This window comes from Tenrec ecaudatus, chromosome X (genome assembly GCF_050624435.1).
Source record: "Tenrec ecaudatus isolate mTenEca1 chromosome X, mTenEca1.hap1, whole genome shotgun sequence".
NCBI lineage: Eukaryota > Metazoa > Chordata > Mammalia > Afrosoricida > Tenrecidae > Tenrec > Tenrec ecaudatus.
In genome coordinates, this window is record NC_134548.1 from 48,821,204 (window position 1) to 48,833,172 (window position 11,969).

General features: G+C 40.7%; 1 non-coding gene and 1 pseudogene across 1 annotated transcript; one reads left to right on the forward strand and one right to left on the reverse strand.

Annotated features, from left to right (window-relative positions):
- Window positions 1-2,675: 2,675 nt before the first annotated feature.
- LOC142434196 (glutamine synthetase pseudogene) lies at window positions 2,676-3,839 on the reverse strand (annotated as a pseudogene).
- Window positions 3,840-10,169: 6,330 nt separating this feature from the next.
- On the forward strand, window positions 10,170-10,333 carry LOC142435166 (U1 spliceosomal RNA). The gene has a single exon (XR_012781282.1). It is a non-coding gene; the product is annotated as a U1 spliceosomal RNA (small nuclear RNA).
- The last annotated feature ends 1,636 nt before the right edge of the window (window positions 10,334-11,969 follow it).

The following is an 11,969-nucleotide window of genomic DNA, read 5'->3' on the forward strand; positions in this document are numbered from 1 at the left end:
CTTTATGGACTGTCAATTCTATTCATTGTTCTATGTGTTCATTTTCATGTCTCCTAGTTGTTGCATGGTTTGGGTGATTTTACAACCTGGGAAGCAACCATTCAGGGCATAACAACTGGTCTCTCTATTCACCTGGAGCATCAGAGGAAGAAGAAAAGTCAGGAATCAGGGGAAGAAATGAAGTATGTGGCTCCTTCATGGACAACTGCCTCCTTTGCTAGGAGACCAAGAGAACTGGATGGTGCCTAGCTACCATTATTGAACATTTTGATCAATGCTTTGACAAAATAAGCATAATAAAAGGGGTGAAATGCTTTACAGAGTTAAAAAATCATGGAATGCAGAATTTTGGGATTCTTGGAGGCTGGATGACTTCCTGAAACTATTTTCTCAAAATAATTATTAGAACTGAAACCAAAAATATCCCCTTAAGTCTTCATAAAATTTTCAAATAGTTTATTTAAATAAAAAATATATCTTGAGCATTATGCTCTTTTAAGAACTATTTATATATGACTGAGCTGACAGCAACGTGGAAGATTAAATAGGAGCAGTGAGTTTATGTTAATGGCAGAGAAAAGCTCAGTAAAGGAGAATATTGTGAAGTGAAATTCTTAATGTGTCTCTTCTATTAATTTTTTATAACTTCCACTAAATGGTTCGGTGGGGCCATGCAAATAAGGTGTGGCGGACTCTAATTCTCATATTTATTCATTTTGCCATCCTCCTTTCTGTAAGTATGAGACACCCAGTAGCCTGAAGAAAGAAATACCAGAACCATCAAGGAAGAAAAGTCGCCAGCAAAACACATTTGAGATTCCTCCCTTTGCTATGCCTAGCCCAGAGGGCCCAGAGCAAAGGAGCTGTCATGCTGAGACCTGAGATTGTGAGACTGTGATACAGAGTAGTGAGCAGGTCCAGAAACGAACTACAGAGGCAGAGGCGGGGGACCAGAGAGAAAGAAATTTGGCTTCTGGTTGAAGAGACACCGCTGTGAACCAAAGACTGTGTCCTTACTGTTTTATGGTCCTGATTTCTAGTAACCTGTTAACTTCCCTAATAAGTCTTCATAATTGTGAATCCTAGTGGTGAGTTCTGTATGTCCATTGCAATGTATTACCAAGCCTAACAGAAAAGCAGAGTGGAACGGGAGGAATGATTGGTGTCAGAATAGAGTAAAAAAAGATGGAGGTTGGAGTCATGTCTCACGTCTGCTTTGTGGCAATTGGTTTTTGGTTGGTGTCCAAATGGAGTAGTCAAAGGAGGTCAAAGGGGGGCCCTCTGCACTGTTTACTCAAAGGATGAGACTGGTTGCACAACCTGAAAGGTATGATCAATGTCATTGAATTGTATATGTAGGAAGTATTAAAATGGTGTATATTTTGCTGTGTGTATTCGCAACAGTAACAACATAATAAATAAACAAACAAAATAAATAAATAAAATTCAAATTTAAAAGGACTGAGAAGGATGAAATAATAAACCCCAAAGATGCACTTAGAGAATGATGAACAGGACGCTGCCAACAGATTTTCACAGAAGCCAGGAGAATTGCTAAAATATGAAACGAGTGATAGATTCGTATGAGGCCTGATTTTAACCAAACTGATCTCTTGGTGTACTTCTTGTTGTAATGGGACAGGGACTACCAAAAAAAAGATCTTAAAGCTTAGGTATAAAAGGCACCAGACACTGAAACTTTCTGACTGGGTTGCAGGCATCATTTCCCGCAATCATGAAACAACGTTGGTTTTAAGATATCTTTATTGACATGTCTGAAAAAAATAAGAAATATATTTTAATAGCGTAAATTGGTTTAAAATGAAACTAGCTTCTACAAGGCAAAAAGAATGACTACTGATAATTGGATGGTGGCAGAATTTATCTGATGAATCGTCATAAAAGTTGGCTTTGGTAGATTAGGATTCAAAGACCTCTGGTTCCAAATTGCTTTGTATTTGTGAATCAACAGAAAATTAATCTTTCCATGTACTACCACTTCCATTAAAAACATCCTTCTTTGGCTTAAGATGGTTGTTTTAAGTTTCCTAATGCTGCTGCAACAGAAATCCCACACGTGGGTGGTTTTTAAGGAAACAGAAATTTATATTTTAATAGTTATGAAGGCTAAAATTTCAAATTAGGATCTTGGACATATCAATTCCAACTCTGTTGAGAGCCTGGTTCCTTGGTTTGTAAATGATCTTCAGATCTTTTATCTTCCTCTATGTGTAGTAGAACATACGTCTAGACCATAATTCAGATAAACTCCTTGTGATACTCAGAATGTTTTTTATCAATTGTTCTCGTGATTTTTCTCTTGGCGAAGGGTCAGTAAAATCTGTACTTACAGTATCAAACCAGGAATTCTTACCAGTTTCCTCTCTGTACCTGCTTCTTAGCCATTTTCGCTAGGCAGCCTGGATATCACTGGCCAACATTTGGAAACCAGGAAAAATCAGAAAATATTGTAAATTTTGAATGGGTTCTTGAGGCAATGGCTGCCCTTATGCCCATTTGAATGGACACAGTTGCAAAACATTGGGAAGGTACTTTACTATACCCAGAACTCAGTTTGCCTCATCTATGAAATTCAGATAATTCTTTTTTTTTTTAATAAAAAAAGACCTTGATATTCTGTCTTCTGAGTTACAGCTAGTAGGAACGAGTGGGAGGGGCCTGTCGGCTGGAGGTCTAGTCCGCTTAGTTTTTATATTGGAAGGGCTCCTCGCCGGTCTCGTTGAGAAGACACGTGCGGATGAGGGCTTCTGTCACCGCGAAGGGGTCACAGTTGGCAGAGGGGCGGCGGTCTTCAAAGTAACCCTTCTTCTCCTGGCCGGTCATCCGGGGAATGCGGATCTTGGCGCCTTGGTTGGCCACGCCGGCGGAAAAGTCGTTGATGTTGGAGGTTTCGTGGAATCCCGTGAGGCGCCGGGCGTTGTCCAGGCCCCCTTTGGGGTCGTAGGCGCGGATGTGGTATCGGTGCCGCTTGCTTAGCCTCTCGATGGACTCCTCAATGTACTTCAGACCATCATCTTCCCGCATGGCCTTGGTGCTGAAGTTGGTATGACAGCCTGCACCGTTCCAGTTCCCAGGGATGGGCTTAGGATCAAAGGTTGCTATCACTCCAAAGTCTTCACACACACGGTGCAGGATGAAGCGGGCCACCCAGAGACGATCCCCCATGTCGATTCCCTCGCAGGGTCCTATCTGGAACTCCCACTGGGCAGGCATGACCTCGGCATTCGTCCCTCCAATCTTGATGCCAGCATACAAGCAGGCCCGGTAGTGAGCCTCCACAATGTCCCTGCCGTAGGATTTGTCTGCCCCCACACCGCAATAATACGGACCTTGGGGTCCAGGAAAGCCATTGCAAGGCCAACCAAAGGGGTGCCCATCTGTCCCCATGAGGGTGTACTCCTGCTCCATTCCAAACCAGGGGTGTTGGCTGGTCACCATGTCCATAATCCGCTTACAGGTGTGCCGTAAATTGGTCTCTGCAGGCTTTCAGTTGTACTTAAAGACTTCACAGAACACCAGCTTGTTGGGGTCCCTGCGGAACAGGCCCCGGAACATGGCAACAGGGATGAGATACATGTCACTGTTGGAGCCTTCAGACTGGAACGTGCTGGAGCCGTCAAAATTCCACTCGGGCAACTCTTGCACACACTTGGGCTCCCAGTCCAGGGTTCAGGTTTTACAGCGGAGCCCTTCTCCAGTGCCATCGATCCAGATATACATGGCTTGGACTTTATCGCCCTGAGGCAGAGCCATGTACATCTGCTTGACGCCTTTGTTCAAGTGAGAACTTGTCGAGGTGGCCATGGTGGAAGGTGTTCTGCGCTGGCGGCCGGCAGGAGGGAGGGCAGGCGGCAAGAGCGAGGTGAGGAGCGGCGAGGCGGCCAGGTGGGCGGCTTACGAGCTCCGCTCCACTCCCACGCTCAGCTCTCCAGATAATGATTCTTGACTACTAAAAGCAGATTGTGGTAAATATTCAATGAGATCATATAAGTGAGCCCAATGAGTTTCTAATGAAAGTCACAGGCTTCCCCTGAGCTCCTGTCTGTGTGCTGAGATATTAACTCTTCTTCATAAATTCCTTGTGTTGACACCAGGTAGAAGGTTTTCTCCTTTTATGGATTTACCAGAAGCCATGCTAAAATTCCACCCACCCTTATGAGAACACTAGAAACTTAAATAGCTTTTCAAAGAGAAAAGGGAGCAAATATATATCATAAGGTTCAGATAGGCAAAGCAGGTGCCATTCAACCAATATACAGGTTTCCCCAATATTGCCTTTTCGTTATTATTATACAATTGATTAGAGTCAGGAACTTGACCTTCAAAGTATAAACAGAGAAAGGAATGAGCGATCAGTATCTTCTGCTCACACAGTACCAGCAGTTTTTTTAGCGCCCTTATTTATAGTGTGGACGCGTAAATAGTTGACAGCTTTCATAATGTCTTCTCTTCTTATACCTTATACAGTATAAGATGCTTGTTTAATTGTCCAACTTGCTAAGCAAGGGGGATATGGACAAGTTGACCTTTGGCTAGATCTTTTCTACCAGGCGAAGGAGCAGAGGAGGAAGCTGTCATGGCGTTCGGATAGCATGCCATCACCCAGGATAGAGAAAGGGGGGTGCAAAGGGGACTTTTACTCTTCATCTCCTTTGTAAGACTGTCTCCTGTCTTTAAGGTTCTGAGAATGAGAGTCATTTCCTATAAAAGGGGCATTTGTGACCTACGGAGAATAGATAGAGAGGGTAAGTTTGCCAACAGAAAGCTTCACTACCTTTAAGTTGTTTGCCATTGTATGTGTTTGAGCAAAATATCTAAGTCTTCCAGACCATCGTATTATATGAACAAGAACAGAAAACTGTATTTGTCTTCTGCTTTTAAGTTCTACCACCATAGTCCCATTGATTCAGAATAAATTACATGCTTATAATGAAAAAATTTCACTGAAATGTTAGCCTTCCTTGGACAGTAAATTACTAGGACAACTTCCTATGTCCATTAGTGTTTATGTGGAGAAGGAAGCATCTAAACCCCCCCTCCCTAACACATAGAGTTAAAAAGCTACAGCAGTGCTACCTACAAATGATTAGCCTAATAGCCCCCTCTGACAGCTACAGAAACATATTTTGTAGCCAGAGTACTGCACTGAATAAATAAAAATCACTTGTATTTCCCCAAAATGTTTGCCCCAGTAGTTTGTGTAATGGTCAGGGGCCATCTAGTTCGCTCTTGTCAGGGGCAAATCTAGTTTGCTCTAATGTATAACCGCCTTATGTACCACAGAATGAGACACTGGCTGGTCCTGCATCGCTGTCGCAATGATTAGGTTTGCGCTCATTACTGTAGCCACAGTGTCGATTCCTATCATCGAAGGTCTTCCTCTTTTCCGCTGATCTTCTCCTTTACCAAGCATGCTGTTGTCTTCCAGCAACTGGTCTCTCCATGAAAGAAGTCTCCCAAACCAACTTTCCAAAGAATATTCCAGCAGTGCTTTCACATCCAAGGTACATACAACATTCAATTGCAATAATTCTTGGTTCCTTCTCATTCATTCTCCAGATTTCACAGACATGTGAGGCGATTGAAAATGCCAGAGTTTGGGTCAGGTGCATCTTCATCCCCAAAGTGAAATCTTTGCTCTTTAAAACTTTAAAGTGGTCTCATGTAGCAGGTTTGCCCAAAGCAATACATACTTTGCTTTCTCTCTTTCTTTTCTTTTTCTTTTTTTTACAGTTGTCAAAACATCCTTTACTGTCTTAAATGCTGCTTCCATGAGCCTTGATTATGGAGCCAAGTAAAATAAGATATCTGATAACTCCAGTCTTTTCTCCGTTTGTCATGATGTTATCTATGGGTTCAGTTGTGAGGATTTGGGTTATCTTTACACTGAGTTGTAATCCTCACGGAAGACTATATTTTTCATCAGTAAGAACTTCAAATCTTCTTGATTTTCAGGAAATCAAGTTTGTTTCAATAGTAGTTCACAAATTCCTGAGGTGCTTTCCTCAGATTTTGATGACGAGTTTTTCTAGTATAGTCCAACTTCACAGATTATTTGCTCAACACAAAGGTTTTATTTAATAGGGTGAAAGGATATACATCATTTCTGATTTGAGATCATGCACTATTCCTTTGTTCTATTCAAAGGATTGGTCCATGTATAGGTTCTGCATGAGTAGAATTTAGTGTTCTGGAATTCCCATTCTTCTCAATGTTACCATAATTTGTTATAATCCATATAACTGAGTGCATTTGCCTAGTCAATAAAGCACTAATAAACATCTTTCTGTGGTCTGCTTTCAACCATTTTGACATCAGCAATGATATTACTCATTCTTGTCCTCTTCCCAATCTGGCTTAAATTTCCAGCAGTGCCCTGTCAATGTATTGCTGTAGCCATTTCTCAATTATCTTCAATGAAATGTTACTTGTATGTAATATTATCGATAATGTTTCATAATTTTCATATTCTGTTGGGTTTGCTTTCTTTGAAATGGGCATAAATGTGGGTCTTTTCTAGATAGGTCCGCAAGTAGCTGTCTTCCTGATTTCTTGTTGATTGATACACTTCAATTGATATCCTATCAATTCGTGGACTCTTGTTTTTGGCTAATATTTTCAGTGCAGCTCAGATTCCTTCTGTAGATTTATCCACCTCTGCCATTTACCTTCTTGCTTCCGGTTTCATCTTTCTGCTTCTTGTTTTGTTAGCTCTGGCAGCAACATGAGTCAGACAAAGCCCACCAGCTTAACACCTGTTATAAATTTCTCTCTTACTATACACATATAAGCGTCACTGGTTTTGCTTCTCTGGAGAACCCACCCTAACACAATACATAAATTTGAATAGTGATTGTATTAACTCATCTTCCTTGGTATTATCCTATCATCTACAGCATGTACTTCAAATTGGATGTTGAAAAGTTCTTTTTAACCACGAATAAAATACTAAATCTTCAATTTCTTCCTTCACAAATCTGTCCACAATCAACTTTGAAATAAAATGGTATGCAATATGATGCTTAATTATTAAGAGGACTTGTATCTTTGGTGAGTTGTGCATGATTTGAATATCAACCCTCCTTTGGGTTTCATATGTCATAATCAGATAATCATATCCTATAATTAATACAGGCTGCTCACAGGACAAAATGGCATTTTGGTTAGGCCTTTATGCTCTAAATGGTTAAATGCCCTCTCCTTTGATTAAAAAAGATGGTAGCATCTTTCTATATTAAATTTATCTTATAAAAATAAATATGCTAGTTAATGTCTGTATTTAGAATATCTGATATATTAAAGCATTCGGGCATGATTTAAAACTGAACATTCCACAGATGCTTTGTCTCTTCTGTAATTCTGAACTCTTTTAGAAATGAAATTCCTTTAATACTTTCAAAGATGTCCATATGACGATATTTTTCCTTGTACAAATAGAGAGATGGCACTACCTTGGAAGAGGCATATAGCTGAGGGTGGGAAGCATACTCAGGAATAAGTGCTGTTGAGAAGTACATGGGAAGCACACTGTATGGTCTATGTACTACCTACAGTCCTCGTACTTAGCTGATGCTGTTGTTAGCTGCTGTCCAGTCTGCTCATGGAGAGTGTGTGCACAACAAAAGTTAGTACTATCTTGTCCATGGTCAGTTGTAGATCAGACCTTTGTGGTCCACAGGGTTTTCGTTGCCTGGTATGGGGAAAGAGGACAGCTAAGCTCTTTTCTGGCTCATCCATCTAACTTGGAAGCTTTGCTGAAATCAAGTCAGCATCAGAGCAACCTGACACCTCCAGGAATGGGATGGTGGCTAAGCATGGAGTGCATCGGCTGGGAGGAAAACCCAAGTTACCTTTACAAAGGGCAAATATGCAAGTACTACTCCTTGTGCCCCATAAAGTGCTTTATATACCATAAATATTTGTTGACTGAAACAATCTAAATAGTTTTGGAACCATATAAAGGCAAGTTAAACACTTGAAAATATTCTTTTAAATGATAGAATATGCGTTTTTCCTACTATATTCTAGTACTTAGTGATCATGGACCCAAACACAGAGTATCTTCAAATATTTAATATAAAAATTTTGGACAAATTTTGTTTAGCTTTTCATTGTTAGAAATCACTGAACAATATTTTCTCACTGGAAAAAAATGATTTGTGATTTGCCTCCCTAATATTTTTGTTCATATTATGAATTACAAGATACCATTATCTCAAGACTCACTGCCATTGAGTCCATTCTGACTCATAGCAACCCTCTCGGACAGAGTAGAACTGTTCCTGTGGGTTTCTGAGGGGTGTGAATCAGTAAAGGAACAGACAGCCTCATCATTTTCCTGCAGAGTGGCTGCTGTGTTCACACTGTGGACCTTCATTTAGCAACCCAGTTTGTAACTCCTCACACCATTCAGGCTCCTGATGCCTTTATATAACAACCCAAAATATCCTGAAACAAACAAACGCAAATGACAATATCGAGTACTAAGAAAATTGTGGAGTAAATCAAACTCATATTATTGCTGATGGAAATGCAAATGATATAGTTACTTTGGAAATTGTTTGGTAATTTCTTTTAAAGTTTAATAAATACCTGCCATATGACCAAGCAATCACACACCTATATATTTATCTAAGAGGATTAAAAATATGTTTACACAAAAATATGAATGCAAATGTTTTATTAGTTTTATTAATAATCACCAAGTCCCGGCAAAAGTAAACTCAGTTTCATGGAGTTGATGCTGACTCATTAGTGATCCTCTTGTGGGATTCCACGTCTGTAGCATTTTATGGTAGAGAAAGACCTGTGTTCCTCCTGGGGAGCTTTGGTGGTTTTGAAGTGCTGACTATGTGAATTGCAGCCCATCGGGTAACGATTACAGCAACAGAGATCATAGTTTTATTCATACTCTCCAAATCCTGCAAGCAACCAAAATATTCTTCAACAGGTCAATGAATAAATAACCTGGAATGTCGCGCGCTCAGTCTCGCCAGCAAGAAGGACGCGCCACAACAGGATTCTTCCACAGGCGTTTAATGTGGGTTCGATTTGCAAATGCGGAAAAAGACCCCTAAACCTCAAACTGCTGCTGCTTATATACGCTCTATGGGGACGTGCTGTGCATTGATTGGTGCGTTCGCCAGAACCCTTATTAGCATACTCCAGGGTGGAGTTATGACTACGTCATCTAAGCAGTGCGCATGCTCTAAGTGGTTGTTTACCACTTAACCGGGCCACCGCCCTGGGTGCCCGGCGCCATCTTGTAATGGCGGCGAGAGCTGCAGTTTCTCACATCGCGAGAGGTGCGGCTTCCCACATCTCACGAGAGCTGCGGCTTCCCACACTGGAAGACCCATACAATTGAATACTATTCCGTTATATAAAAGGAATGTGACATGTATTCATGTAGTAACATGAATGTATCATAAATTCATTTTGCTAAGTGAAAGAAGTCACACCCAAGATATGATATGCCATTTTGGAAAAGACAAAACTGTAGGTGTAAAAACCATATCAATGTTTGCCTGGGTTTGGGAAACGATGTTTAACTACAAAGGAGAAGCACAGGAGAATTTTAAGTGTAATGAAACCACTCTATGGTGTCAGGCTAGTGCCTTTGTCAAACCACTGAGAACTGCACACCACTAGGCATGAGCTTTAAGGTAAAAAATTCCAAAAACAATCCGTCAGGATGTCAGGAAATGTCTGGATGAATGTAGAGTGTTTCAAATGAATCTAACTGTAATATATAATCATTTCAGTCGGGGCTCATACAACTCTTATCACAATCCATACATACATCGATTGTATAAAGCACATATGTACATTCATTGCTCTCATCATTCTCAAAACATTTGCTCTCCACTTAAGCCCCTGGCATCAGCTCCCCATTTTCCCCTCCTTCCCCGCTCCCCCCTCCCTCATGAGCCCTTGATAACTTATAAATTATTATTTTGTCCTGTATAACATATTTATTCTTTACCTTTCATAAACATTATGGGGAAAGGAGCTGGCCCAACTAAATTATAGAATTATGTTTTGTCTAGAAAATACAATTGGAAAATATAGTCTTCATGATAGAAACAACTAGAAATCATAAGACATAATTTTGCAAGGCCTAATTATGGATTAATTTATTCACTGCTATACTTACCTGGCAGGGGAGATACCATGATCACGAAGGTGGTTTTCCCAGGGCGAGGCTTATCCATTGCACTCCGGATGTGCTGACCCCTGCGATTTCCCCAAATGTGGGAAACTCGACTGCATAATTTGTGGTAGTGGGGGACTGCGTTCGCGCTCTCCCCTGAAAAAAAAAATTATTCACTGCAAATAATTCTAACTATACAAATGCTGACTATACACATAGACCTGACTAGATGTAATACACAAGAATCAAATTGACTACATCTTTGCAAAGATGATAGAAAAGCTCAATACCATCAATCAGAACAAGGCCAGGAGCGAATTACAGAACAGGCCATCAAATACTTTTATACAAGTTTAAGTTGAGGCTGAAGAAAATGAAAACACTTTCAGAAGACCAAAGTATTGGCCTTGAGTATATCCACTGGAGCAGACACCATGTCAAGAATAGAATTGATTCATTGAACACTAATAACCAAAGACCAGACAAATTATGGTATAACATTAAGAACATCATACATGGAGAACGCAAAAGACCATTTAAAAGACAAGAAATAAAGAGAAGACAAAAATAAATATAGGAAGAAACTTTAAAACATGCCTTTGAAAGTAGAGTGATTAAAATGAATGGAGATATAATTAAGTAAGAGAGCTGAGCAGAAGATTTCAGAGGGCAGCTAGAGAAGACATAGCAAAGAATTATAATGCAATGAGCAAAGACCGAGAATTAGAAAACCAAATGGAAAAATGCAGTAGGCATTTCTTTTTTGTTAACATTTTATTAGGGGCTCATACAATTCTTATCACAATCCATACATATACATACATCAATTGTATAAAGCACATGTGTACATTCTTTGCCCTAATCATTTTCTTTTTTTTCTCCTCTTTTCTTTTTTTACATTTTATTAGGGACTCATACAACTCTTATCACAATCCATACATATACATACATCAATTGTATAAAGCACATCCATACATTCCCTGCCCCAATCATTCTCAAAGCATTTGCTCTCCACTTAAGCCCTTTGCATCAGGTCCTCTTTTTTTTCCCCTACCTCCCCGCTCCCCCCTCCCTCAAGTGCCCTTGGTAATTTATACATCGTTATTTTGTCATATCTTGCCCTATCCGGAGTCTCCCTTCCCCCCCTTCTCTGCCGTCCATCTCCCAGGGAGGAGGTCACATGTGGATCCTTATAATCAGTCCCCCTTTCCAACCCACTCACCCTCCACTCTCCCAGCATCGCCCCTCACACCCATGGTCCTGAAGGTATCATCCACCCTGGATTCCCTGTGCCTCCAGCCCTCATATGTACCAGTGTACAACCTCTGTCCTATCCAGCCCTGCAAGGTAGAATTCGGATCATGGTAGTTGGTAGTTGGGGGGAGGAAGCACCCAGGAATCAAGGGAAAACTGTGTTCTTCATCGGTACTACCTCGCACCCTGACTGACACATCTCCTCTCCTAAACCCCTCTATGAGGGGATCTCCAGTGGCCGACACTTGGGCCTTGGGTCTCCACTCCGCACTTCCCCCTTCATTCAATATTCCCCCTTCATTCAATATGGTATATATATATATATATACATATACACATATATCTATTTTTTTGCATGATGCCTTATACCTGGTCCCTTTGGCACCTCCTGATTGCACTGGCTGGTGTGCTTCTTCCATGTGGGCTTTTTTGCTTCTGAGCTAGATGGCCGTTTGTTCACCTTCAAGGCAGTAGGCATTTCTTAAGCTTAAAGAAGTGACCAAAAAATCAAGCTCAAGTTATGTAATAATAATGGATTCTG